The 25,418-nt window shown below is 47.5% G+C and overlaps 1 non-coding gene and 1 pseudogene across 1 annotated transcript; both read right to left on the bottom strand.

The window, feature by feature from the left end:
- Positions 1–1,638: 1,638 nt before the first annotated feature.
- LOC128579289 (small nucleolar RNA SNORD65) lies at positions 1,639–1,712 on the bottom strand. Its single transcript, XR_008378115.1, has one exon. It is a non-coding gene; the product is annotated as a small nucleolar RNA SNORD65 (small nucleolar RNA).
- Positions 1,713–16,096: 14,384 nt separating this feature from the next.
- LOC128579259 (death-associated protein kinase 1-like) lies at positions 16,097–24,425 on the bottom strand (annotated as a pseudogene).
- Between the last annotated feature and the right edge of the window lie 993 nt (positions 24,426–25,418).

The raw sequence follows: 25,418 nt of genomic DNA, 5'->3' as shown, positions 1-25,418 counted from the left end.
TCCTCTCCATCTGCCCCCTATAAATCATACTACCTGCGTTTTGGCTCCTATGAAGTCATCCCTGGCTTGAAGCTCTAGACACCCCTCCCAAGTCAGCCCTTGGCCTCCCCCCAAAGGCTTATAAGAAGAGGCATATTGTATGCTGAGTGCCAGCAGGTTGAGCTCATGAGAATGCTTTCCCCCAGTGTAGTTGGGGCCCTAAAAGTAACCCAGATGTTCCCATTCTGGGTCACTTGTTTTATCTAGGGGAGTGACTCCAGCCAAATGCTGAAGGTACCACACTCTAGGAGGGTGCAATTTTTACCAAAACTCCTAGCTGAAGAAACTGGGGGGAGAAGCCTAGTTCCACGTATGCTAACGGTCTACCTCCTTCCTTATGGAGCCTTGGACTACATGGAACTTCTCTCAACTTCTACCTCTCCTGAGTGCTGTCCCCACCCCTCCCCCATGATTCTACACACCTTCCCCCAGGGCTACCTATCACAACTATATCCTTCAATACATCAGCACCAAGTAGTAGTGACTGAGGCATGCACGTGAAGGCCCATTCAGCCAGGCCTTCATGTGAGATCCAATATCTCTGGTGTGTGAAGGCCAAGGTACTTGCCATCAACCCTTTCTTTGAGAGTATTTCTAAAAACCTACTACAGAAGGCTCTTAAAAACCCACCAAGTTGAATCCAAATTCTCAGCAGGCCCAAACAAAATCAGTCACCTGGAAGCTCCCAGGAGAGCCTAATTGAGCAAAGATTTTTCAGCTTACCTGATCCCCTTACACTCAAACACTTTTGCTGAAAGAATCCCACCTAGAAAAAAACAGGCAACCCCTAGTCCCAGGTCTCTTCGGGGAACAGTCATTCATGAACCAGAAAACAGTATGAGTAAGCACTGCCTGATGGGCCTCAATCCAGGCAGGCAGCAAGATGGGGCCTTGCATACTGTCAAGGGTTTTGGCTACAAAGTCATTTAAATGCTGAAGGAGATTGAACAAAGCTATGCAAAGGGATAGTACTCAAGAGGCAGCAGGGATTAGAACTCTTTGTGTCCATGTATTAAATGCTTTGGAATTGTTGCCCTCTAAGGTATAAAACTGTTAAGAGCAAAGAATTTTGACTGTAAGGAAGTTTACAAGCTTGAGTGCTTACAACTGGACTGCTAATACCTGACAGCAATAGTCAAATTTACTTTTTCTTCAAATACACATTTGTAACAACCAATACCAAAGACCATTCTTTATTATGGTATTAGTTCATGGTAAATGAATGAAAACATTACTCAAGGGGAACTAACAATTACCATTTTAAAGAACTAGCTCCCAACATAACAACCAATTTGTATAAGCTCCTGTTGGATAGGCTGGCAAGGGACAATGCTAGAAAATTTAATGAATGATACCAAATGTGCCAGTTACAGAAAACTGTTGCCCAATACTCTCTTAGCTTTGTTGAGAATGTCCTGATCCACAAGGCATATTTCTACACCAAATGTTCAACAGTTAGGTTTTCAGAATCCAAGTTGATAGCAGCTCTTGGTCCTTCACAGACTGGCATCCATCCTCGGGGGATGCAGCCTGCAAAGAAACTAAATTTCAGTTTCTCTTCCTGCTCTGACCAACAGCCATTCGCACAAGAAAAGATATCCTCAGAAAACCACAGGCTCACCACTACACAATCTGCCAGTAATTCCAGCTATTTGGGGGTGATTTCATCATTTGATATCCTATTCTTCAAATCAATTAACAAAATCAGCTGTTTATTCATTCTACTGTGGGGGTCAGATCAAGGCTTACCTCTTCTGCTTTGCCTGAGCTGCTATGGCTGCCAGCTCTCAATCTATGCACTGCAGCACTCAGTTTTCAAAAACCTGGAAAAGAGAAGCCACACACAATACAAACTGCAGATGCTGAGCAGGAGACATTTCTGAGAGCCTCATTCCAAACGTACAAATCTAAATCCATCCTAACAAGAGTCTCTGAAGACTTATTTTTATTATTGGGGATTCATTGAAGATACCAGAAACCAAGTTACACTTATTGCATTTGTTTCTTTATGCAAAGTTTTGACTACTTTTCTGTTTCAAGGTTGGGATAAAAAAACTATCTCAACATAGAATAAAATGTACCTCATGAAGATCAATGCTCCTGGCTCCAGTACTCAGCATTCGAACATGCTGGTAATCCTTCACTTATTTGCAACCTGGATGAATACAGCAATTAGGCCACAGTTGTGAAAAATTCATTCCTGGGAAGTAGCAAATGGTGAGGACTTGTTGACTGCAGTCAGACAGGAATAGTTATCCTCTGTTGGTCTATTTCACAGTTTTGACAAAAGACTCTGTATCGTGTGAACCATCTGATCTAATGACGCAGACGACCAGACAAGTGAGTGTGATGGTCACTCAGTGGCTGAAAGGGACCCATTACATGGCTCACAAAAGGTAAGAGTGGCGCCTAAATTCAGTCGTCTGATGAGAAGCTCCCGAGTTTTGCCGGGAATCTGCGAGTGCCAGGGGGGGAAGAAAATTAAAGGATTTTGAAAAGGAACCAGAAAAGGAAGCCTCGAGAGGGCAGGAGCTGTGCACTGTGCGCTGTGGAGTCAGACAGCGGGGCCCTCCCTTGCACAAGTGGGAGACCGCCGCGCCCCAGCACGGATCCAACTTTGATGTCAGAGTATCATAATGACACAAGGGTGGTGAACACGCGCGCCCAGTCAATCTGGGAACCTCAGAGAAAGAGGCCAAGCTGAACATCATTTCAGAGAGAGGTCTACCTGAAAAATCACAACCTGACACAACCTGAAAATCTAGGCAGGTCTTATCCTTGAGCCCCTGAATGCTTTTTGGGTCCTCAGAGCTTTAGGGAAAACCGATGCTCTGCAAAGATGCCCCACGGTAAGCGTGTGGCAGCCAGAGAACCTCAGGTTGAGACGATTGGGGGAATATGCGAGGCTGTGACGTTCACATTGCCAGGGTCTGATCCACACAAGCCAAGTAAATCTCACTCCATATAGAAGCGAGTGAACGCGAGGAGAGAACTCAGTGAAAAAATATCACAGTCTCTCCAGTTGCAGAGCACAGTGAACCAAGCCTGTTTCCCCATCCGCCACTCAGAGATGTTGCTGATGACTGAGTGAAGGGAGTGAGGGAGCCTGAGACTTCTCAGACCTGAATGCTCTGCTCCTTAGACCCCTTGCCCCGGGTAATCTGCGTGGAGATGGGCGAAAGCCGAAAGGGAGTGAACAGCATGGTGACTTCAATGCGTTCTACTCCTGCATACCGAGTCCACCCGTGTCCCCACTCTCTGCTGTGCTGGGAGGGAGGGAGGGAGGGAGCACAGGGCAGTGACCCAGGGCCTTGGATAGGAAAGGACGCCAAACAAAGGGAGGACAAGATTGAGGTTGCAGGAGGCCTGGGCCCAGGGAAGAGCCCGGACTAGGGGGAAACAGCAGCCCAGAGTCACTGGGGGACCACCAGGCTGTCTGTAAGGGGCCAGGAACAGCTGAGGAGACGTTGGGGAGGGAGCCGAGGGCGCCCTGGAAGGCAGCTCTGCGTGTCTCAGGTGTGGCACACAGACTGTAGCCGTGGTCCTGGCCTGGGAGCCTGGGGTGGGGTGGGGTCTTCGGCCTGTATTGGGAGCCGCCGCCCTGGCACGTTGGACTTTCTTCCTGGATCTGGCCAGTTTTTCCTGTCGGATTTCTTCCGACATCCCGGGTGGTGGCGGGGGAGGGAAAGCGGGACCTACGGGAACAGGAATGGGAACTCATGGATGAGACCCAGCTGAGTACAGCAACACGTGCAGACAGACTCCAATCCCTAGCGGGACAGAAAAACAACTGAGCCAGGACAGGTGGGGCCCAGAGTTAGCAGGGAAACAGATGTGGGTGGGCGAGACCTCAATGTTCCTGGTCTATTGGTCGAAGAGTAGGGCGCCAGCCAAAGGGGCCCTGGCCGGGCAGCCCCGCCTAGTAGACTCACAATGGAAGTTGCCCACGAGCACCAGCACCGGGCCCGCCCACTCTAAGAAGAGAGGGTGTGGGGTGGGTCAAGCGGGACCCTTGAAGTCCTCCTTTAAAGACTTCTATGAACTACTGGACCTGAGAGAGGCCGCTCTCCCGGCTAAACCAACCCCGAACCCAGTGGTGCCTCTGAAACCCGCCCCCCCACCCCTCCCAGGGCGTGGGGAGGTCTGTGGCTCCCCGATCTCGGGACAGCCCCGCGCACGCAGACTCCCTTATCTCCGAAATCAGATCCGGGGAACCCCAAACGGTCCTCAGAAGCCCCCTCCCTCAAGGGTCCCCTCTCGGATCCTGGACGCCTCTCTGTCCCACTCGCCGCCGGATCCAGCCCAGGGCACTCCCGCTGCTTCCCCAGCTGTTCCTCCTCCTGCGCCCTGAGCTCAGTCCCCTTCCCTCTGAACGCCAGCTCTGGGTCCCCAGGTTACCGTGGCCAGGGTCCTTCCAAAGCCCTGTCTGTGCACCGGGACCTCTGCTCTACACCCAGCAAGTCAATGGCTGCTGCCGCGGGCCCTCCTCTCCATCCCAAACCCGGGACTGCCCCGCTCACAACCCCCAGGCCATGTCTCAACCCCTGCCCTTTTGCGCTCCCATCTTCCAAGAGGTGCTGTGCCATCCTGGCGAGGGACCAGGGTGATCGCTCCACCTCCTTCTCCTCATCCCGCTTCCCCGCCCTGCCTCTGCAGCCTCCCTCCCTTAGCGTCTGGCCGGTAACTAGCTGATTCCGAAGCTAAATCAACCTCTTTTGATATCGATCAGGAAGAGAAACAAACAACTTAGGATTTTGGAAGGTGAGCGCTGCCCTGGCCAGCCGGATTCTAGAACTTGTCCTTGACTCTTTATCCTGGCTGGCGAGTTTTCTTGAGACACGGTCTCATCAGCGCCCTCTGCTGACGGTCGGCTCACTGCCGATTTTTCTGTATTGCACACTACGCTCACTGCCCTGGACCCTGGGCTACAGAGAGATAGATCTTCATGGCTTGAACGTTTCATCTGTGGGATATGTGCATTTAGACGTTGCCAGACGTGGCCACAGTGCTCTCCCACAGTGCTGCTCCACACTGTGCAGGAGAGCCTGTGTCCACCTACTTGGGCCCAAACGGTCATGATCGAAATCTATTCTTCATCTCCCAGGTCTGCAAGGGGTCTGTCTTCAATTAGCGTTGATTGACGAAGGCCAGCCTTTCCACGTGTCCTTGTGGGTTGCGTTTCTAGCCCGTGCCAGCCCTGGACGGGAGTCAGGTCCTGCCCTCACCTCGTGGAGACCTGGGCTGCAGGCAAGGCCCAGCTGAGAACAGCCACCCCCAACCCTGGAGAGTCCCAAGCAGGGTGGGGCCTGAGGGAGCAGGAGGTCCCTGGTGCAGCAGGCCCCCTCCTGGGGTGGGGCGGGCTGGTGGTGTTCAAGGGGAGGACAAAGGCTACTGGTCAGGGCAGGGAGCGGGTGGCGAGGTGTGGATCAGACCTCAGAATGTGGGGTGGACTCGGTGTCAAAGATTGGGAGACTACCTGGGGGGAACCCTCGCCTCCGTAGGATGGGAAGGAGAGAGACCGTAGGGATGCTTGGCTCTCTTGTTCACCGGCAAAGGCCGCGGTTGCCCCAAACCCCAACCTCAGCTCGGCTGCCGCTTGGCCTTGCAGCTTGGTTTTCCGGTGAGGCTTTGGGGGGGAACATAGGAGGGGTATGGAGGGTTCTAGACGGCCAGCCTGGACCCAGAGGGCTTCGAATCAGCCCTCAGGACGCCTCCTTTGGTGTCCCCCGGATGCCCTGAGGAGGGGCCGGGGAGACGAGGTCCAGACAAGGAGCAGAGGCAGAGCCCCCGTTCTCTCAGTCACGCCCACCACCGGGGCTTGGCCAGTGACCACAGCTTGGCAACGAAATCCACACTACCTTTTCCTGCGGACACCGCTCAGGGCAGCATGGGGAAGAGGCTGCTCTCTGCCATGGGGAGAAACCTCCATTTGCTGGTCAGCTTCTACCAGGAGGAAGGGGCCTGGGCATGCGTGGCTCAGTCCTGTCTCTGGCTCCCTGAGCCGGGGGCCAGAGGCTCTGAGAATCATACTCGGAGGCAGGGTTCATCTCCCAGGGCCAGTCATACACACGGAACACTTACTAAATGCAACGCCCTCTGGCAGAAGACGGCAAGGATGGCCGACCCTCTGGAGCTCGGTGAGGGCAGGGTTGGACGGAGGCCAGGCCTGGTCAGGGAAGCCAGGTCTGGAGAGCAAGTGGCGCCCCAACCTCCAGCGAAAAGGGCTGCCTGTGCTCAGGACCCGACTCGACAGCCTTGGCGCCAGAAAACCCAAATCTCCTTCTCTCCTAACAGCGAGGGCTGCAGAGCTTGGGGGAGTTGGGGCGAGACGTTGGTCTCTGAAGCTCTGCAACCAAAGACGCATTTCAATTCCCTTCAGTGGAAGTAAAAGATTTGGTGCCCCGACCAGACCATGTGTAAAGAGATACCCCCACCTGATTTTCCCGATTTGCCCTGTACACGAGGAGATGGAGGAGTCAAAGCCACACCTTTCACCCATTACCTGATACTGTCTCCACCATCCGCTCACGTTCCCTAAAGGGTCCTGGCCAAGGAAGACCCACATTCTCGGGCGACTAGCCACCATCAGCGGTAGCCTGGCAACTACTTTCCCGTTCGCTTCCCTCCTTCTTCTTCTCTAGGTAAGGGGGAAAATCCAGTTTGAGTTGGCACTCCATCAGCTGTGGATGGGACAAGAAGTAGTGCTCAGGAGAAGTGGAGGCCTTTCTGCCACGTTCAACTTTCCAAGGATCTGGTTGGTCTGTCGGTCTACTTTACAGCTTCGACAAAAGACTCTGTATCGTGTGCGCCGTCTGATCTCCCGACGCGGACAACCAGACAAGTGAGTGTGATGGTCACCCAGTCGCTGAAAGAGACCCATCTCTCGGCTCACAAAAGACAAGGGTGGCGTCTAAATTCAGTCGTCTGACACGAAGCTCCCGAGTTTTTCCGGGAATCTGTGAGTGCCAAGGGGCAAAGCCAAAGGGTTTTGAAAAGGGACTAGAAAAGGAAGCCTGGAGTGGGCAGGAGCTTTGCACTGTGCGCTGGGCAGTCAGACAGCGGGGACCTCCCTTGCACAGGTGTGACCGCCGCGCCCCAGCAGGGATCCAACTTTGGCATCAGTGCATCCTAATGGCACAGGGGTACTGAACACGCGTGACTAGTCATTCTGCATTGTCTCTCCCCTCAGAGGGAGGTCTGCCAGACAAATCGAAACCTGACACCACCTGACAAATCTAGGCTGATATTATCCTTGAGCCCAGGAATGCTTTTTGACTCTCCAGAGCTCCTGGGAAAACCGATGTTCCTTCCGTAAAGAGGCTCCACGTTAAGCGCGTGGCGTCCAGAGAACCTCAGACTGAGACGAGTGGGGGGATGATTCGAGGCTGTGAAGTTCCATTTGCCAGGGTCTGACGCACAGAAGCCAAGTAGATCTCACTCCAGATAGAAGCCAGTGGACGCGAGGAGAGGACTCAGTGAAAAATATCACAGCCTCTCCAGTCGCAGAGCACAGTGATCCAAGCCTGTTCCCCCATCGCCACTCAGAGATGTTGCTGATGACCGGGTGAAGGGCGTGAGGGAAACTGAGAATTCTCAGACCTGAATGCTTGGCCCCTTAGACCCCTTGCCGCGGGAAATCTGCCTGAAGATTGGAGAAAACCAAAAGGGAGTGAACAGCTTAGGTGGCGGGCTATCTTATGAGGGACCGGGCTCTGGGCGGGAATGTCACATCTGAGAAGCTTGGCGACTTCACTGCATTCCACTTCTGCCCTCCTTGTTCACCCTTGTCCCCAGTCTCTGCCCTGCTGAGCCGGAGGGAGGGTAGCACAGGGAAGGGACCCAGGGCCTTGGAGAAAGCTAACCCAGTTACAACCTAAGAATAGGGAGAATGGGGAAAATGAGGGGATGTAGAAGGGAGGGAGGTGGAGGGAGGGGGATTAATGGGATTACACCTGTGGTGCATCTTACAAGGGTACATGTGAATCCTAGTAAATGTGCAATGTAAAGGTCTCAGCAAAATAACTAAGAAAATGCTATGAAAGCTATGTTAACTAGTGTGATGAAAATGTGTCAAACGATCTATGAACCAAGTGTATGATGCCCCATGATCATATTATTGTACACAGCTATGATTTAATAAAAATAAAAAAAGGAAAAAAATGGTAGTGTGTAGGCTCCTCCATAATTCAGGATTACTATTCAGAGAAATGAAAATATTTTCCATTCTCTCAATAGCTATGCTACCTGAAGCTACTGTGGCCTAGGGTGCAAGGACTTAGGTATATATGGTCCCAGGCCTGCGTCACAGTGCCCAGGAGAGTCACAGAGAGTTTCTGAGGGTGATAGGGAAGAGCAGGAGGAGGGTGTGGCCACTATCCTTCTCCTGCTGCCAACAGCCCAGCAGATCCCTCCATCTCTCCTGGGCCCTCTGCCCCCCACCCCCATCATGTTTTCCAACTTTATCCTTCTTTATCTGATATATTTGCCTCAGTGAACTTTTCTTTCTTTCATCCATCATCCAGATATTACCCAAGCCCCTGTTACCATGCAAACCCTTAACTTGGACCTTGAAAGTCTGAAATAGTGCCTGGAATTTCCGAATGTTCTAGACATTAATAGTCTTGGGATCACACACATTGTCACAACAATGTTATCTATAGAATGCTTTTGCCTCCCATTAACCCTGCTATGAAACCTAAAATTGTTTTGAATTTATTTAGTTTTAAGAAGTTTGTTAGCAAACATTTTGTTTTAAAGTCAGCCATTTTCATTCCCAATCAGAAGGGTTGCTTCAAATAATTAAAACTAGCAACTCGTTATTCAATATCTTATTTGTTATTCAATAATATGTATATTTAATATAAAACTAAGTATATAATAACAATTTTATTTAACTAAAATAAAAATTTATCTATAACTGCAGTGATTGTGGGGATAAATTTGTAGGACATATTTTTCTGGAGTTAGCAAAGCATGAACTGTACAAAAGACTTTGGGGACATGTTTCACACACACACACAAACACACATACATACACACACACACACACACACATCCTTGATAATTCAGTGATTCAATTTGCAAATCCAGGAATCTATCAATTTCTTCTTTTATTTCAATCTTGATTCATTGTATTGTCCACAGTTTTTGTAATCTTTGAAATAGAGTCCCTGCCCTCTACATCAGCCGTGTAACAGATATGCAGTACCCCCAAGCCAGGCATATGTTAAGCTATTGACTCTCAGTCCTTGGTGTCAGGGTGGGACCTAGGAGGGCCAAAGTGTTAAAGCAAGGTGTCACCTGTGGCTCAGTGGGTAAGCTGCTGGCTCCATATAATGAGGATGGTGGGTTCAAACCCATCCCTGGCCAAACTGCAACAAAAAATAGCTGAGTGTGTGGTGGATGCCTATAGTCCCAAATGCTCAGGAGGCTGATGCAAGAGAATCACCTGAACCCAGGAGTTGGAGGTTTCTGTGAGCTGTGATGCCACAGTATTCTACCGAGGGTGACAAAATGAGACTCTGTCTCAAAAAAACAAAAAAAAAGTGTTAAAGCATCTATGGCTCAGGGTCTATACCTCAGTGGTTAGGGCACCGGCCACATATACTGGGGCAGGTGGGTTCAAACCCAGCCCAGACCTGCTAAAATGACAATGACAACTACAACAAAAAAATAGCCAGGCGTTGTGGTGGGCATCTGTTGTCCCAGCTACTTGGGAGGCTGAGGCAAGAGAATCGCTTAAGCTGAAGAGTTTGAGGTTGCTGTGAGCTGTGATGCCATGGCGCTCTACCTAGGGTGACATAGACTCTGTCTCAAAAAAACAAAAACAAAAAAAAAGCAGAATCTAGTCCTTAGCAGCCTCCCCTGACTATCCTAAGGGCCACATAAATGTGACCTTTCTCATTTTATAAATATTTACTTCTGGAAACTAGAAGAGAGAGACATCTGTAAGTGTGAGCCTCTTCCCTTGACCATATAGTGCAGTCTTAGCATTAAGCTATTAATGCTAAACAATGTAGAAAAATTATCCTAAGGTTTATTAGCAGTTAATAAAATGATCTTTTTTTCTAGGAAAACAGAAAAGCAGATAGACAGCAACACAAATGTTTTTGCTCAACTATACTAGGTGCTTTCTCTCCTTGGATTTTAATTTTTTTGTCCCCAAAATTAAAAAAACAAAACAAAACACAAAAACATGTATTTCATGCCCAGTCCAAAATACAGAATGAAATGTGCCTGAAGATGTTTATCCTGGCTGTATTAACAGTAGGTAACGATGCCTGAGTGTTTCATAGTAGGAGTTGGGACCTAACAATGTTATTGCAGAACTATGTCACCGTGAAAACTGATGTTTCTGAAAAGCTTCTAATAACACTGAAAAATAGCGACATTGTAATCTTAGAAAAAAAAATCATAGGGTATATACAATCAAACACTTCTAGGATTTCAGTGACATTAAAATCTGTCTAGAAACAGCCAAGGGGAATAAAAACTTCCATTGCTTCAAATTGCCTGAGAGCCAAGGGGCCAGTGGCTGTGGAGGCCGGGCCAGGGGGATAGTGGCTGCTGACGCTCAGCTCGGTTGCAGGAGCTGGACCCTCAGTCATCACTGCCTGGTTCCCTGTGAATTCCAGTCAGAAAATCCTGTGATTTAGAGGCAGCAGCCCTGGCCTCCGTCTCGAGTGACTGGCCTTCCCTTCTTGGAAGATGAAATGATTCTCATCCACACTGGATGTGACACAATCTGACAGCTCTGCAGAGCTCCTGTGGGGCTCAGGCTGGGGCTGGGGCCTCAGAATCTGAGGCCCGACGGTGGCACCAAGTGGGAAGGGCAGAGCAGAAGGAAGTTCTCACGATGTTCTGTTTAGTCATTTTGATTGTGGGAAACACTCTCACAGCTGAATCAGCAGGAATCAAGGCTCTTGGCCAGAAAAACAAGCCTTTCTGGCCAGAGAAAGATGTAGCCCTACCCACACCCCACACCCCACACACATATATGCACATACATACACACGAACACACAAACTTGCACACACATGCACTTACACACATATACACATGCACACACCCCTGTTGCACACATACACACCAACTCAATTACACAAGTGCATGCACATGTGCACAGGACACATACACATACACTTCTGTACATGTACACAAATGCACACATACAATATGCATGCAGACACAGGTATACTTATGACACACATTCACACACATGTGCACACACAGTATAACATGAAGTATAAAGGGTCCTCAGGGTGGTCAATGTCCTGACACTTAGTCTGAACGGTCCATGACTGATCACATCTACATCTTTTAATGTCTTTTCTATCTATCTCAAAGAGGGTAGTGGAACCAAGCCGTCTTCAAGATCGTAGTTGTGACATTTGCACAAGAATGTTTATTGCAACCCAATTCATAATAGCCAAGACAGGGAAACAGCCCAAGTGCCCACTGACCCATGAATGAATTAACAAATTGTGGTGTATGTACACCATGGAGTACTGTGCAGCCATAAAAAAGTTGGAGACGTTTATGTTTACCTGGATGGAACTGGAACATATTCTTCTAAGAATCTCAAGAATGGAAAAACAAGAATCCAATGTACTCAAATCTACTATGAAATTAATATATAATCACCTCCCTACACATTCACATGAATGCCAAAATATAACTATAGTCCAGAAATTAGAAGGGAAGAGGAGAGACAGGGGAGGAGAGGGAGGATATGGGAGGAGGCAGAGTATTTGGGGGGACCTCACCTAAGGTGCATGATGCAACGGTACATTTCAAAACTATTAAAAAATGAGTATAATTGTGATAGATGTGTTACTTAGTTCAATGTAAGCATTTCCCATTGTATATTGAAGCAGTACCCTGAACCTCATAAATGCATCAATGTACAAAGTTATGATTTAATAAAAAGTAGTAATAATATGAAATAAACAACAACAAAATAGATCCTAGTTGTGAAAGTCTGTGACTTCAGTGGGAAAGTTGGTCTCATCCACCCACAACTCACCTGAGCTGCTTCTCTATACCCAGACAAGAATTCCATGGGCTTGAGATACAGCCCAGGGCACATGTCAGGTCACCCTCACCTGCCTTTGCCCCTGAGAGTGATGGTGTCAGGAACAGCCCAGGATCTCTGAGGACCTATCCCCAACCCCTACCATGTTCACACAGGTGGAAAATTTGTTCCTAGATGGTGCAGTGGCTCAAGTCTGTAATCTCAGAATTCTGGGAGGCAAAGATGGGAGGATTGTTTGAGATCAAGAGTTTGAGACCAGGCTGATAAAGAGCAAGACCCCATCTCTACCAAAAATAGAAACACTAGCTGGGCATTGTTGTGAGCACCTGTAGTCCCAGTTACCTGGTAGGCTGAGGCAGGAGGATCACTTTAGCCCAAGACTCTGAGGTTGCTGAGAGCTTGGCTGATGCCACAGCACTCTAGCTGGGCAGCAAAGTGAGGCTCCATCTCAAAGAGAAAAGAACAAACAACAACAAAGAATTTGTTCTTAGAAGGGATTAGCAGCTCTGTCCTGGGGCATTTCCTGGGCTTTCTGCCCAGTGGAGGTGGAAGGGGAATGACTGCTCCTTGAAACCTCCTTTCAGGGGTGCCCTTGGTCTACTTTCTCTGGCCGGAGCATATATCTGGGGCAGACGAACCTGTCCTCCTTAGCCCCCATCTGGAAGCTGTGGAGTTTGGCACCTCCAGCCTCCCATCAGCATGTGACTTTTGGTTTCAATGGTAATGTCTGACCTCACCCTCAGGAAAACCCAGCCATGATCTCTGTATATAGCCCCGAGAGCAATTTCCTCAGACAGCTGTGGAGCTGAGCCCTGGGGCCTGGTTGTTGAGCCAGGCTCAGCTGCACCCAGCTATGTGTCCCTGTCACCAGCATGGGGTTGGCAGCATCATAGGTGCTCAACAACCCTCTGGGGAATGATGAAACATAGCTCGCTACTCACTCCTCCTAAACAGCCTTCTAAACAGTGTGGGCTCAGTAAGCCCTCAAGAATCTAAAGTCCTACAAAGACCAGGGCACCATCCTGTGCATGAATTCAAATCAGAAAAAAAAAAAAAATAATAACTGTAAACAGAGAAGCCAATGAAAACTCTCACTCCTTCCCCTATATGACCACTTTAAAGGGTTTGTTTCTTTGTTTGTTTGTTTAAATCCCAAGTCCCAAATTCTTTCCAAAGGCAAGCAATCATTTTTTTTATCCCACTTTGGGGTGGGGGGGCTCAGCTTTGCTGGGCTGCTCTAAATACAGTGGGTAGCCTCGTCCATTACTCTGGCAGCTTTGTTGTTACCTGGACATTTTTAGAGTCCAGCTTTACCTTTTACCCCTTATATAAAAATTATAAAAGATACGTAACATAAAACTTACCATTCTAACCATTGGAACTGGCCGGGTCAGTGCCATTAAACATATTCACACTGCTGTGCAATTGTGACTAATTCATCTCCGGAACACTTTTATCTGCAGAACTGAAACCATCTTTTTACCCTTAATGAAAGCCTTCCACTTCTAGGCTCAGATGTCCTGACTGCCCTTTGGCTTGTACAGTCTGGCTGGCAGCCGGCAGCCCTTTACACAGGAATAGCCAGCCTGGCCCTGTTCTTTGGAGTGGCTTTTCAGGATCTGGAAGACTGGTATGTTCTGTGGACATTGATAGGCCAAATGTACTCTCATGATTTCTGTGAGTCCTGCAGTTGTCATTGTGAACCCCTTTTTACAGAAAAGACCACCACCATTCACCCCAGAGATCTGATTCTGTTTAGAATTGGTGAGAATCCAGATTCTGAGTCCACTGGAAGTCCCACAAGTGTCCTCAAGACTACACCATAGAGGCTTTCTGTCCTTGGGATGCTTTTGTCCATACTGGAGACCTCAGACACCCCCGGGTGACCAAAGATGGAACTTGATACCCAGGAGCAGCCATACCACAGCCCAACGGTGATGAGGAACATGTGGCCTGAGGACGTTTCATCAATTCCAAGAGAAAGGTTCCATGACCGGCTTTTCTTTCAGGCTCCCAAGTCCTTGCATCTTCTGATTCTTATGGTGGCCATAGGAGCCACTGTCCGGTTTCTCCCCTCCTTCAGGGGGCAGAGCCAGCTACACAGGTGGGGCTTTGCCAGTTTTAGCCTGACCACTCTCTGGTACAGAAGACCCCAGACTGCCCCATGCAATGCCCCCAGGGCATCTCCCAGGATGGGCAGTGAGGTCAGTGATCCTTAAGCTCTTGAAGTTTGGGATGTAATGGTTCCTGAGTATGACCACAACACCTTCAGAGCCCAAAGGTAATGAACACTCTTCAGATGCTTTGCATTTCTCTGCCCAACACCCTCCCCTCATCTCCTTCCTCTGTTGCCAGAACTTCCTTTTTGGAGAGAACTGCTTCCTCCCCCCAATATCCACCCAAGGTCACTGGGGCGAGCCCAGTCCTAGTAACTCTGTCTCCTCAAGCCGTTGACATTTGCACAGGGACAGCTACGTGACCCAACTGGTCCAATCAGAGTCATTCTCTGGAGTTTTACATGCAGATGCTCTGGTTTTAGCTCCTCTCTGCCATATCCCTGCAATACGAAGCTCCTTTCAAGTAGGAGAGAATGAGGCCAACACCTAGAGGAGGAGTTAAGACAAGGAAAGGATATTCCACTCCTTAAGGCTTCAACATTTACGTTTGGGCATAACACATTCTGGGTATTGCTATATGTAGTTGTTAATTTTATTCATTACTATTTCTCCTCTCACTAGAAAAGTAAATCATATTTCTTGTGGACAATTTGGGTGAAAAAATGAACTTCAAATGTAGTTTGAATTTGAAGAGGGGCAACAAATTACATACCTTTTGCTATAGGTTTTCTCTTGCTCGTGGCGCCATTTCCTTCACTTTTGCATAGAAATAGCGAAGCTTTTTCTGTTCCCCAGTGTCCAGGCTCAAAGACTGCATTTGGCTTTTTGGTTCACCCAAGGAAAATGAAAGGGGCTTCTTTTCTTTAAAATAAGAAGAAATGTGAAGGTCATCTGGGTTCTTTGAACTTCCCAGTGTTAGTAATAATTAATCAACTAAATAAAATGGGGTGTTTTCAACCTCTGAGCATTTAGTCTTAATTAATTCTTGGATTTCAGATTGGTCTGTCTTAAGATATGTGGGATTATTGGAAATGATAACACAACAAAGAAAAAGAAATCATTTTGAATTAAAGACTAACAAAAGTAATGCAACAATCATTTATTAAAAAAAAGAAACAAGAAAAATCATAAACTTTCTTATGACATCTTATAGATTAAGTAAAAATACCAGTATTAATATATAAGTATGTACTTAGTGCATATGTATATATACATATTATATAACATTAACATCACATGCTTCTCAGGACAGAAGAATTTCGACATGTTCCCTCGTATCAATTTAAAACTCGATCACAATTTAAAATCACTGAAGAAAACTTGCCTTCTTTATTTTCTATGTTTCAGGAAGTTATCAAACCAGGATCTAAAAGTGGAAGCCATCTGCTATGCACCAATTACAACGGACTGCCACAAGTGATGAGTCAGGGACCTTCTGAATTCTTACACAGCTCTCCCTAACCCTGCAACTGTGTCAACTTTCTACCTGAGATGACAGGGAATGATTAAGTCGGTAGGTTTGCTGCTGACATTTACAATGACATTGAAACCAAAGAAAATGACAACGTCTTCTCATAGCAACAACACTGACCATGAAATTACCCTGGAGGAAGATCCCTTTCTCTCCTTTCCTTGCCAAACGAAACACAGAAATCGCTGGAAAGAATAAAAATGAGAACATTCAGGGTGAAGCACCTCTGGCGGTGATCAGCATACAGCAGGGAGAGAGAGGTAGCGTTTCCTTGGTGACAGCTGCTGGCTGACTCTGACAATTTCAAACACACTCTCTTCTGCAAAGGCACTCACATAGTGTCTGTTTATAAATTATACAGTGGGATTCCGTATGTGGGAGTTTCTCCTACACATACAAAAGAGAGAAGCTGAGGAGGAGATGGTATAACAAAGCAAAGAGTATAGGAAATACATACTTCGGATAAATGTGCACTTTTCTGTTTTTAAAGGACAACCCATAGAGCAGCTAAAAAAATTTCATGGAAATGTTAGGAATTCCAGTAGAATTCCAGTAAAAGCAAAGTACTGGAGGGCGAGATGATGTCCAAAATACGGAGGAGCTACACTAGCTTTTCAAATGGCCAAAGTCAAGGTCTGCTCTGTTCTGGAACTAGAAGACTGTCCACAGACAAGGGAATGGGTGAGAGGAAGGAAGGCAGCAGGGGCCGAGGGCCAGCTGGAGGGAGGGGAGGGCAGCCCTCGGGATGGGGTGAGGGAAGGAACGCCCTGGGCATCTCGGGTGCAAGGATGGGCCGCACCCCCTTTGCTCTGCGGTCACAGCTAACCTCACTGGGCCACCACCGAGCTAATGAAATTGTAGGTGGTGCCGCTGTTGCAGCTGGAGGCGTAGGTGTCCGGGCCTTTGCCCTCCAGGTTGATTTTGAACACAGAGGACGCCTTCAGCAGAATGTCCGCTGCGTCCCAGTGGCCCAGCTCCCTCAGTTTGGACATGAGGACGCTCACTGCGCTGTCGGGGTAGGAGGTCCTTTCCTGCAGCAGGGCATGCATCAGGCTGGGAAGGAAGTCCTTGGCAGCCTCGCTGCTATTGTACTTTGCCACGAGGTCCGGGAGGCCCAAGTTCATGGCTAGCAGGCACCAGTCCTTCCCCATGCGGTCGGGCGGGTCCAGCAGACGACTCAGCTTCCTCTGCATCAGGAGGTTCAGGTCGGACACGTGGATGTCCATGCCGAGGCTGGCCTGCTAGTAGACCTCGTGGCAGCTGAAGCACATGATGCTGCTGAAGCTTTCCTTGTACCCATGGTGTTTTTCAGGGAGGTCTCACCATGACGGGCTCATGGTGCTCCCGGCTACTGTGGGCTCAGGTAAGGCTTCACAGTCAGCAGCCCCGGCAGCGTGGTGGCCATGACGGTCTCAATGGTGCTGCACACCGAGTCCAGCAGCAGGCAGCACTTGACCTTTCCCGTCTCCAGCCCGCACACCTGCACCTCCATACCCTGGCTGTGGTTGACCAGGAGCACCAGTAACTCGGCCTGCAGTTGGCCCCCTTGTAGCCGTTCACCCACAGGCGATGTCTGTGACCCCCTCAGTGCTCTGCTGGTGGATCCACTGGTACAGGTTCACCTGCACCTTGTGAAAGATGCAGTACGGAAAGTGGGTGAGGTGCTCCACTGGCATGATGTGCATGCCGCGGTACACCATCATCTTGTCTTCATCAGCCCAGGAGCGGTTCAGGTTGTCTGTCTTGACCAGCACGGGCGTGTCCACCATGGTCCCACTGCTCAGGTCCTGGGCACAGATGTCCATGGCGTCCAGGATCTGCAGCAGCTCCTCCACGTCACTGTCGGGCACCAGGCGCTGGATGTCCTCCACGGTGTAGCTGTCCGGTAATGGTGCAGGGCCCGCGGGGTCTCCATGGACAGCAGCTTTCCCAGCACGTTGGTGCAGAGCCAGCGGGGGTACAGGAGTAGCACGTCCTGGACTACTTCACCCTGCATGATGTTGATATGCCAGAGGGGGCGAAAGACGGTCCAGCTTAGGGAAGGAGCCCTGGCTGGGGGCACCAGCCATTCAGCAGGAAAGGACCTGACCCCAGTGAGAGCGTCTGAGCTGATGTTCTGAGGGGTGACCCAGGGTGACTCTCAAAGAGTTAACACTAAATGGGAAAAGCATCAAGGTAGTGTCAGAAGAGAGATTGTGGACAACAGCTACCCTTGAGTTTTCACAAAGGTCAGAGTAATGAAAGAAAAAAATACAAGAAATTGCTACCAAATGCAGTGAGTGATTTTAGACTGGATTCTGAATCCCAAAATAAATAGAAACATAAAAAAAAGTGAATGGGCTCAGCGCCATTGCACAGCGGTTACAGTGCCAGTGAAGTATAGGGCACATGCATGAGGGTCTGTGGCACTACTCTTGCAACTTTGCTGAAGTCTTTACATTTTTCAAAAGATTTTTCAAAAAGGATTCAGAAGGTTATATTCCATTATGTAAATTGTAATCAACCATACAAAAAGGTCTGGAAAGGTAGGCTGCCATGATAACTGTTAGCCCCAGAGATGGGGGGAGCAATGAGATGGGGGATGGTGACCAGAGGTGACTTCAGGTTTATGGTTGCTTACTTCCTTAAAAAATCAGAAGTCAGAAGGAAAAAAAAATGTGGCTAAAAACAGAAGTAACTTTCCCTTTACCCATCAGTTCCACATCCTGTCTTCCCTCCTGTTTCGGGCTAGTTCTATGGATAATGGCCACCCAAGGTGGACGCCTTCCTCCCAGGGAGGCTCAGACTCTGTGCACAACAGGAGTACATTTCTACCCACAGCCTGGCTTAAACCTTCCACTTGGCCTCTGTCTAGGATTCTGTTTAAAAATTAGCCTAGGTGGAACAACTCCTGAAGGTGGAGCCAATATCTATGAAGTATTTGACATGGCATTGGGTGGAACACCCTTTGCAATTTCCTCCTAAAGACTTCTGTCTGCTTAGTGTCACAAAAGACAGAGATTGAAAACTGTCCCCCGGTGGAGCAGAGTGAGGAGGTGACACAGCTAACCAAATGCAGTGTGGCCCTGGACCAGAAGGGACACATCAGAAGGGCTCCTGAGGAAATGGGAGTGAGATCTGAAGATCAGAGACCAGAAGAAGGCAAGACTGTGGGAGGGCTGGGGCTGGGGGAGGGGCATATGGTGTAGACGCCCCTTTATTGTCATCTTTCTTTAAGTCTGCGTGTACTGTGAAGTCTCAGGGCAGAGAGGGATGATGGCAGAGAAAGCAGATTATATGCTGCCATCTAGAAAGGTGCTAGTCAAATGCTAGAATGCAAGGGAATTCTGTGAAAGGAGTTTCTTATTACAAAGAAAATACTTTTTAATATCCAGTAGTATCTTATAATCTATGCTTTGATCCTGTGCCTGTCTTTTTCCTCATATTCAATCATTTAAACTATTCCTGGAGGAGTCAGCAGATCAGCTGCTGTAGAACTGGGAGTTTACTGGCTGACAAAATTACTGCCCGAGGCTCTAGTTTTCAGGGTCATTGGATTCAAGTTTAGCCTCAAGAACACATGGTTCAAAGAGGCAAACCTGGCAGCCGAGACTGCAGAGGCAGCTTCTGGCTTTCAATAACTTCAGGGCTGCTTCCAGTTTTAATACTCAGATCACTCTTCTTGGCCCAGAGTACCTTGTGTCTCCTGATTTCACCTCATGGAGGGACTCAAAAGCTTTGTCCCTTTTCTGGGGTCGGGCAGGTGGTGTAATCAGAACAGATTTCCAAACCACACCCCAGTGCCAAATGTAACACAGCCAGAGCAAAGACTCCCATTTTGGGGTGATTTCTAGCAGGCATCACTGGCTGTTTTTTTTTTTTTTTTTTTTGTTTGTTTGTTTGTTTTTTCTTTTTTTAATGTGTTCCTTGCATTTTTATTACTCTGTGTGTCTGCACTATATCTCTGTCTTAGTCAAGTCTCAAACATTGTCTCTATGAGAACACCTCACTGCCTTTTTCAATTGTGAACCCAAAGAATCTGTTCAGAAATGGTACATTCACATACCTTGGAAAGCAGCCCTTCTGGGGGCTTCCAGGAATAGCAGGGAAGTTCTGGCTGCCCAGGGAGAGTGAAGAGCTGCCCAGTTACCCAGGGTAGCAGACAATGTGCTCCCCAACTAGGAGAAGCTGGTAAGCCAAACAAAACAGGACAAATGACTGCTTCTACCGTGAGGTAGGAAAGCAGGGAACTGTGGCTCAAAGGGTCACTTGAGGCTGGATGTAAGTCACAGGTCTGGAAATTTTATGGGTAGTTGGGTCATTTTCACTCTGCCTCCCCAGCTCATACCACCTTCAAGAGCTGGACTTTGGGACAGACTTGAGTGTGCGGCGCTCTCACCTCATCTGTATTGTGGAGCTGCTGAGCTATGCGCCTGAGGTCCTCCTCGCTGGCCGGGGGATTCAGCTGGTCCTGCACGTCATACACAAACTGCTGTAGCGACATCAGCTGCTTGAGCCCATTGAGCTTCCTCCAGGACGGCAGCGTGGAGATGATTTTCTCACACAGGTGAGTCATAGGAGGGCAGACCAACAACAGGTGGGGCAGGACAGGTGACCTTGCTCACAGTGTGGATGCTCTGAGGAGGACCCAGGTAGAGATGACACCTTTCCTTCAGGCATGTTGCACGGGGTTGATTTGATGAAGGAGTAAGCACTTTTATGGCTGAGTACTGGCTGAGCTGGTTATTTCCTTACAATTGTTTTAAACCGAATCTATTTCTCAAACATAAAGTTTTATAAGAGGCTTTTTAGTTATATTGATAATGTCAAATAGATGGTGAAACTTCCAAAAATGTTTTGGAATTGTGGACTCAATCATTCAATCAACTAATATTCACCACCTCCTAATGTTTACTCACTTCTTCCTCAGTCCTTTCCTCACTCCCTCTCTCCCTCAATGGCAGAGCAGCTGATCACTCCACAGCTGGATTCAAAATCGTCACTCGCTCTCTCCCGTCTAGAGAAGGCAGCCTTAATCCAGACACGGTGGGGACGCCTAGGACCTTCTACAGGCTCAGATCACTTGCCCACTAGTTTCTGTGACCAGAGTCCTCCCAGGCCTCACTAGACACTCCCCCATGTGCTCATTCTGACATGGTGTGACCCACTCAGGAAAGCAAGGATTGATGGTACTCAAGGGCCAAGTTTTCATGAGAGAGGAGTTTCCTGAGAATCCCTAAAGCATGATGGGAAAGGAAGCCTGGTTTTGACAGGGCAGTGTTTTGGAAGGGGGCGGGGATGCAACAGGAGGTGGGACCGGAGGAAGGCACACACCTTCCCCAAGTGTGTGCCTGGGCTTCAGTGGTAGCAGGAGAACATGTGAGCACTTTTCCACTTTAGCATTTTTTCTATTTCACACATTTACCCTTTGATTACCAATTTTGGTGAGCTTTTCAAATACAAATATTATGGATTGTAGCCTTTTATCCGTCAAATGTGTTAAAATATTTTTTTCCAAGTCTATTCTATCCTTCCTTTGTTTATGGAATTCACTTGCCAGAAAAAAATTAGAAAAAATGTTAAGTTCCTAAATTAGTATGTTTTCTCTGAAAACTTCTATTGTTTTCTTTGTTTCTTTCTTTTTTCTTTTTTTTTTGAAACAGAGTCTCACTATGTCACCCTCAGTTGAGTGCTATGACGTCACAGCTCACAGCAACCTCTAACTCTTGGGGGTAAGCGGTTCTCTTGCCTCAGCCTCCCAAGTAGCTGAGACCACAGATGCCTGCCACAACGCCTTTTTTTTTTTTTTTAATTGCAGTTATCATTGTTTTTTAGCTGGACCAGGCTAGGTTCAAACCTGCCAGCCTGAGTGTATGTGGTTGGTGCTATTACTACTGTGCTGTAGGCAACAAGTCAAAAACTTCTATGGTTTCCTATCTTGGTTTAGAAAGTTTCCCAGTACCTACTTATGAATCTTTTTTTTTTTTTTTTTTTTTGAGAAAGAGTCTCACTGTGTCACCCTCAGTAGAGTGTTGTGACATCACCACTCACAGCAACCTCAAAGTCTTGGGCTCAAGCAATTCTCTTGCCTCAGCCTCCCTACAGGCACCTCCACAATGCCCAGCTGTTTTCAGAGACAAGGTCTCACACTGGCTCAGGCTGGTCTCGAACCTGTGACCTCAGGTAATCCACCTGCCTTGGCCTCCCAGGTGCTGGTATTTCAGGCATTAGCCACCTTGCCCAGCTCTCCAGTACCTACTTAGTTTAAAAATACATTCTCCTAAATTTTAAGTCATGAAATTTATTTATTTTACATTTAAAATTTTTGATCTATGTATTTTTAGATAATATAGATGCTGAAATATAGGTGTCCAAACTTCTTTTCATGCAAATCACCAGTGGTGCCACGATCATTCTCTAAATAAGCTTTTCCCTGAATAAATTAAAATACATTTGTTTTCTATTGCATTTCCATAGATATTGTGATTTACTTCCATACTCCCTAAGCATTTCCTGTTTTTTAGCTGTATTTATTATATATCCCATGTATTATTAATTATTCCATAGAAATTTTAAGAAAAAATATTGGCCGGGTATGATGGCTCACACTTGCAATCCTAGCACTTTGGGAAGCTGAGGTGGGTGGATTGCCTGAGCTCAGGAGTTTGAGACCAGCCTGACCAAGAGTAAGACCCCCATCTCTAAAAAGAGCCGGGCAGCTGTAGTCCCAGAAACTCATGAGGCTAAATCAAGAGAATTGCTGAGCCCCAAAACTTGAGTTTTCTGTGAGGTGTGACACCATGGCACTCTACTGAGGGTAACAATGTGAGAGTCTGTCTCAAAACAAAAAAATAAATAACAATATCACTTTTCACAAAAATAGAAAAAAAAAAAAACACATATATCATATGAAATCACAAAAGATCTTGCATAGCCAAAGTAATCCTGAGTGAAAACAACAAGGCTGGAGGCATCACATTATCTGACTTTTACTCATATTATTGCAAAACAGTATGGTATTGGTAATATCACATAGACACAGAGAGCCATGGCACAAATGGCAATTGAATTTCCTTGCTTTGCTTTCTTTTCTTTCTTTTCTGAGACAGAGTCTTACTCCATGCCCTAGGTAGAAGTGCTGTGGCACATAGCTCACAGCAACTTCAAATTCTTAGGATCAAGCGATCCTCTGTCTTGCTCAGCCTCCTGAGTAGCTAGACTACAGGCCTGCACCACAATCCCTGGCTATTTTTTTTTTTTTTGAGACAGAGTCTCACTATATCGCCCTCAGTAGAGTGCTGTGGGGTCACAGCTCACAGCAACCTCAAACTCTTGGGCTTAAGTGATTCTCTTGCCTCAGTCTCCCAAGTAGCTGAGACAACAGGTGTCCACCACAAGGCCCGGCTATATTTTTTTTCTATTTTTAATAGAGACAGGTCTTGCTCTTGCTCAGGCTGATCTCAAACAACTGAGCTCAAGCAATACACTAGCCTTCCAGAGTGCTAGCATTACAGGTGTGATCCACTGAACCTGGCCTCACCAAGTGATTTTCAACAAAGGTGCCAAGGACACAAATTGGATAAAGAACACCCTCTTCAATAAATGATACAGGAAAAATTAGGCATCTATATGCAGAAGAATGAAATTGAACCCCTATCTCTCAGCATATGCAAAAATCATCTTAAGATAGATTGGAGATTTACATGCACAACCTGAAATTATAGAACTATGAGAAGAAAATATGGAGAAACACAATTCAGGACACTATTCTTGCAAAGATATTACAGCTAAAACCTCAAAAGCACAGGCGACAAAAACAAAAACAAATGAATGGGACTAAAGATAAAAAACTTTTACACAGCTGAGGAAACAATCAACAGAGCAAAGAGACAACATTTTGAATGAGAGAAAACATTACCAAACTATTTGTCTGAGAAAGGATTAATATCCACAAAATACAAGGAACTCAACAGTAAGAAAACAAACAAACAAAAAATCCTTTAAAAGTAGTACTCAATACTAATATGAAACCAATAGATAAACAACTACATGCCCACAAGAGAGAAAAACACAATAATATTCAAGTTGGAGGGGAGAGGGGAGGAGGGAAAGGGGTAAGGGGAAAGGAGGAGGGAGGGGGATTGGTAAGCTCTCACCTAATGGGCACAACTAAGGGTTTGCCGCACGTCTGGGTGAAGGGCTCAACTACAAGTTGAACTTTACTTCAGAAACCCAAATAATGTAGCCTCATCATTTGTATCCTTATATTAATATAAAATATAAATAAATAAGTGGGCAAAGGATATGAATGACTATTTCCGAAAAGAAAAAATGCCAGCAGATACACAACAAAGTGCTCAACATCACTAATGGTGAGGGAAATGCAAATCAAACCAACAATCAGATATCAACTTACTCCAACTAGAATGGCTATGATACGAGACAAAAATTAACAGATGCTGGTGAGGTTGTACAGAAAAGGGAAACTCCTACACACTGTCGTGGGAATGTAAATTACTATAGCTGCAGATGGGACACATGGGGCACGGACAAGCTCCCTTTGGGACAAGCTCCCTTTGGGAAATGACTTAAGCCCTGTCAAAGGCAAACCTGAGATCCCTCCCTGGACCAGGTGGTGCATACCATTCAAATAGGTATTCTGGATGTCGATGGCCTTGGTGGACTGGTCGTTGGTGGAGCAGTGTGGCTGGCAGGACAGGGCCAGGAACACCTCTAGCATTCCTTTGGTGAGGTCAGGCTCCAACATAATGCTGCAGCTGCGCATGCTCACGTTCTCAGAGCCCGGGTACAGCCTTGTTGATGCTCACAGAGACTGCTGGCCAGAAAGGACGCAAGTCTCCCTCCCGCCTTGCTGTCCCCACCTTAGTCTGGCTTCAGGCTGGGTGGTGTGTGCCCCCAAGTGTGCTGGGCACAGGAATTCCCAGGGAGGCGGTGGCATTTCCCTTCCCTTCTACCTCCCTAAGACCCTTATCTGCCCTGCTTTGCACCCTGAGAGGCTGGCCTAGGGGCTGCGTCTCCAGGCTTGCTTGTCATTTGGTGTCTGCCTGGGGCCAGCCAAGGGGAGGCACTGGAGAGGGTGGGAGGAAAGAAGGGCCAGGATTTCCTCCCTTCTGGGGCTTCCTGCACTTCTCTGACAGCAGCTGTGCCTCTCCATGGCTCTAGCTCCCGCTGGGCGGCTTCTCTCTCTAACACACGGGATTGTTTTATGTTGGATGCAAAGTGATTTTAGGCAGTAGTAGGCCATGGCACTAAATAATGCCGAGTCACAAAACCCAGAAGTTTTCCATTTTAAAGTTTTCTAGAAGGCCTTTCAGATACTCTAACAGCAAGTCTCAGTTTGCAGCCTTAAGATTTTAGCATCTCCTCAATACTTGCTCATCTTCCCTTATCATGACAGGGACTGGCCATGAGCATGCAGTCAGACTGTAATCACATGGTTTGTGTTCATTGTATTTAGTTTTATTATGGCAGTGGTGCTGGTTTTCTCTTTAGGCAAAGGATTTTAAGTGTTCCATTTTTAAACCAAGGTATTTTAGTAAATAAGGAAAGGTGAGCCAGTTTAAAGAGACTATCATATAAATAATGGTGGAATATGTGGGGTTGGTGGCTAGCTGATAGCAAATCTGGTTCTCCTGGTGACAGAATAGAGACTGTGCTTGCCCAGCACAGCCCCAGGGTGTCCTCACCCTCCCAGTTGCTCACTGGCCTACCAGCCTCCCATCCCTTCTGGGCCACCAGCAAGGTGTGGGAAGAGCTG

This window comes from Nycticebus coucang, unplaced genomic scaffold (genome assembly GCF_027406575.1).
Source record: "Nycticebus coucang isolate mNycCou1 unplaced genomic scaffold, mNycCou1.pri scaffold_43, whole genome shotgun sequence".
NCBI lineage: Eukaryota > Metazoa > Chordata > Mammalia > Primates > Lorisidae > Nycticebus > Nycticebus coucang.
The sequence above is the reverse complement of the archived record's forward strand: the minus strand, read 5'-3'. Positions and strand labels throughout refer to the sequence as shown.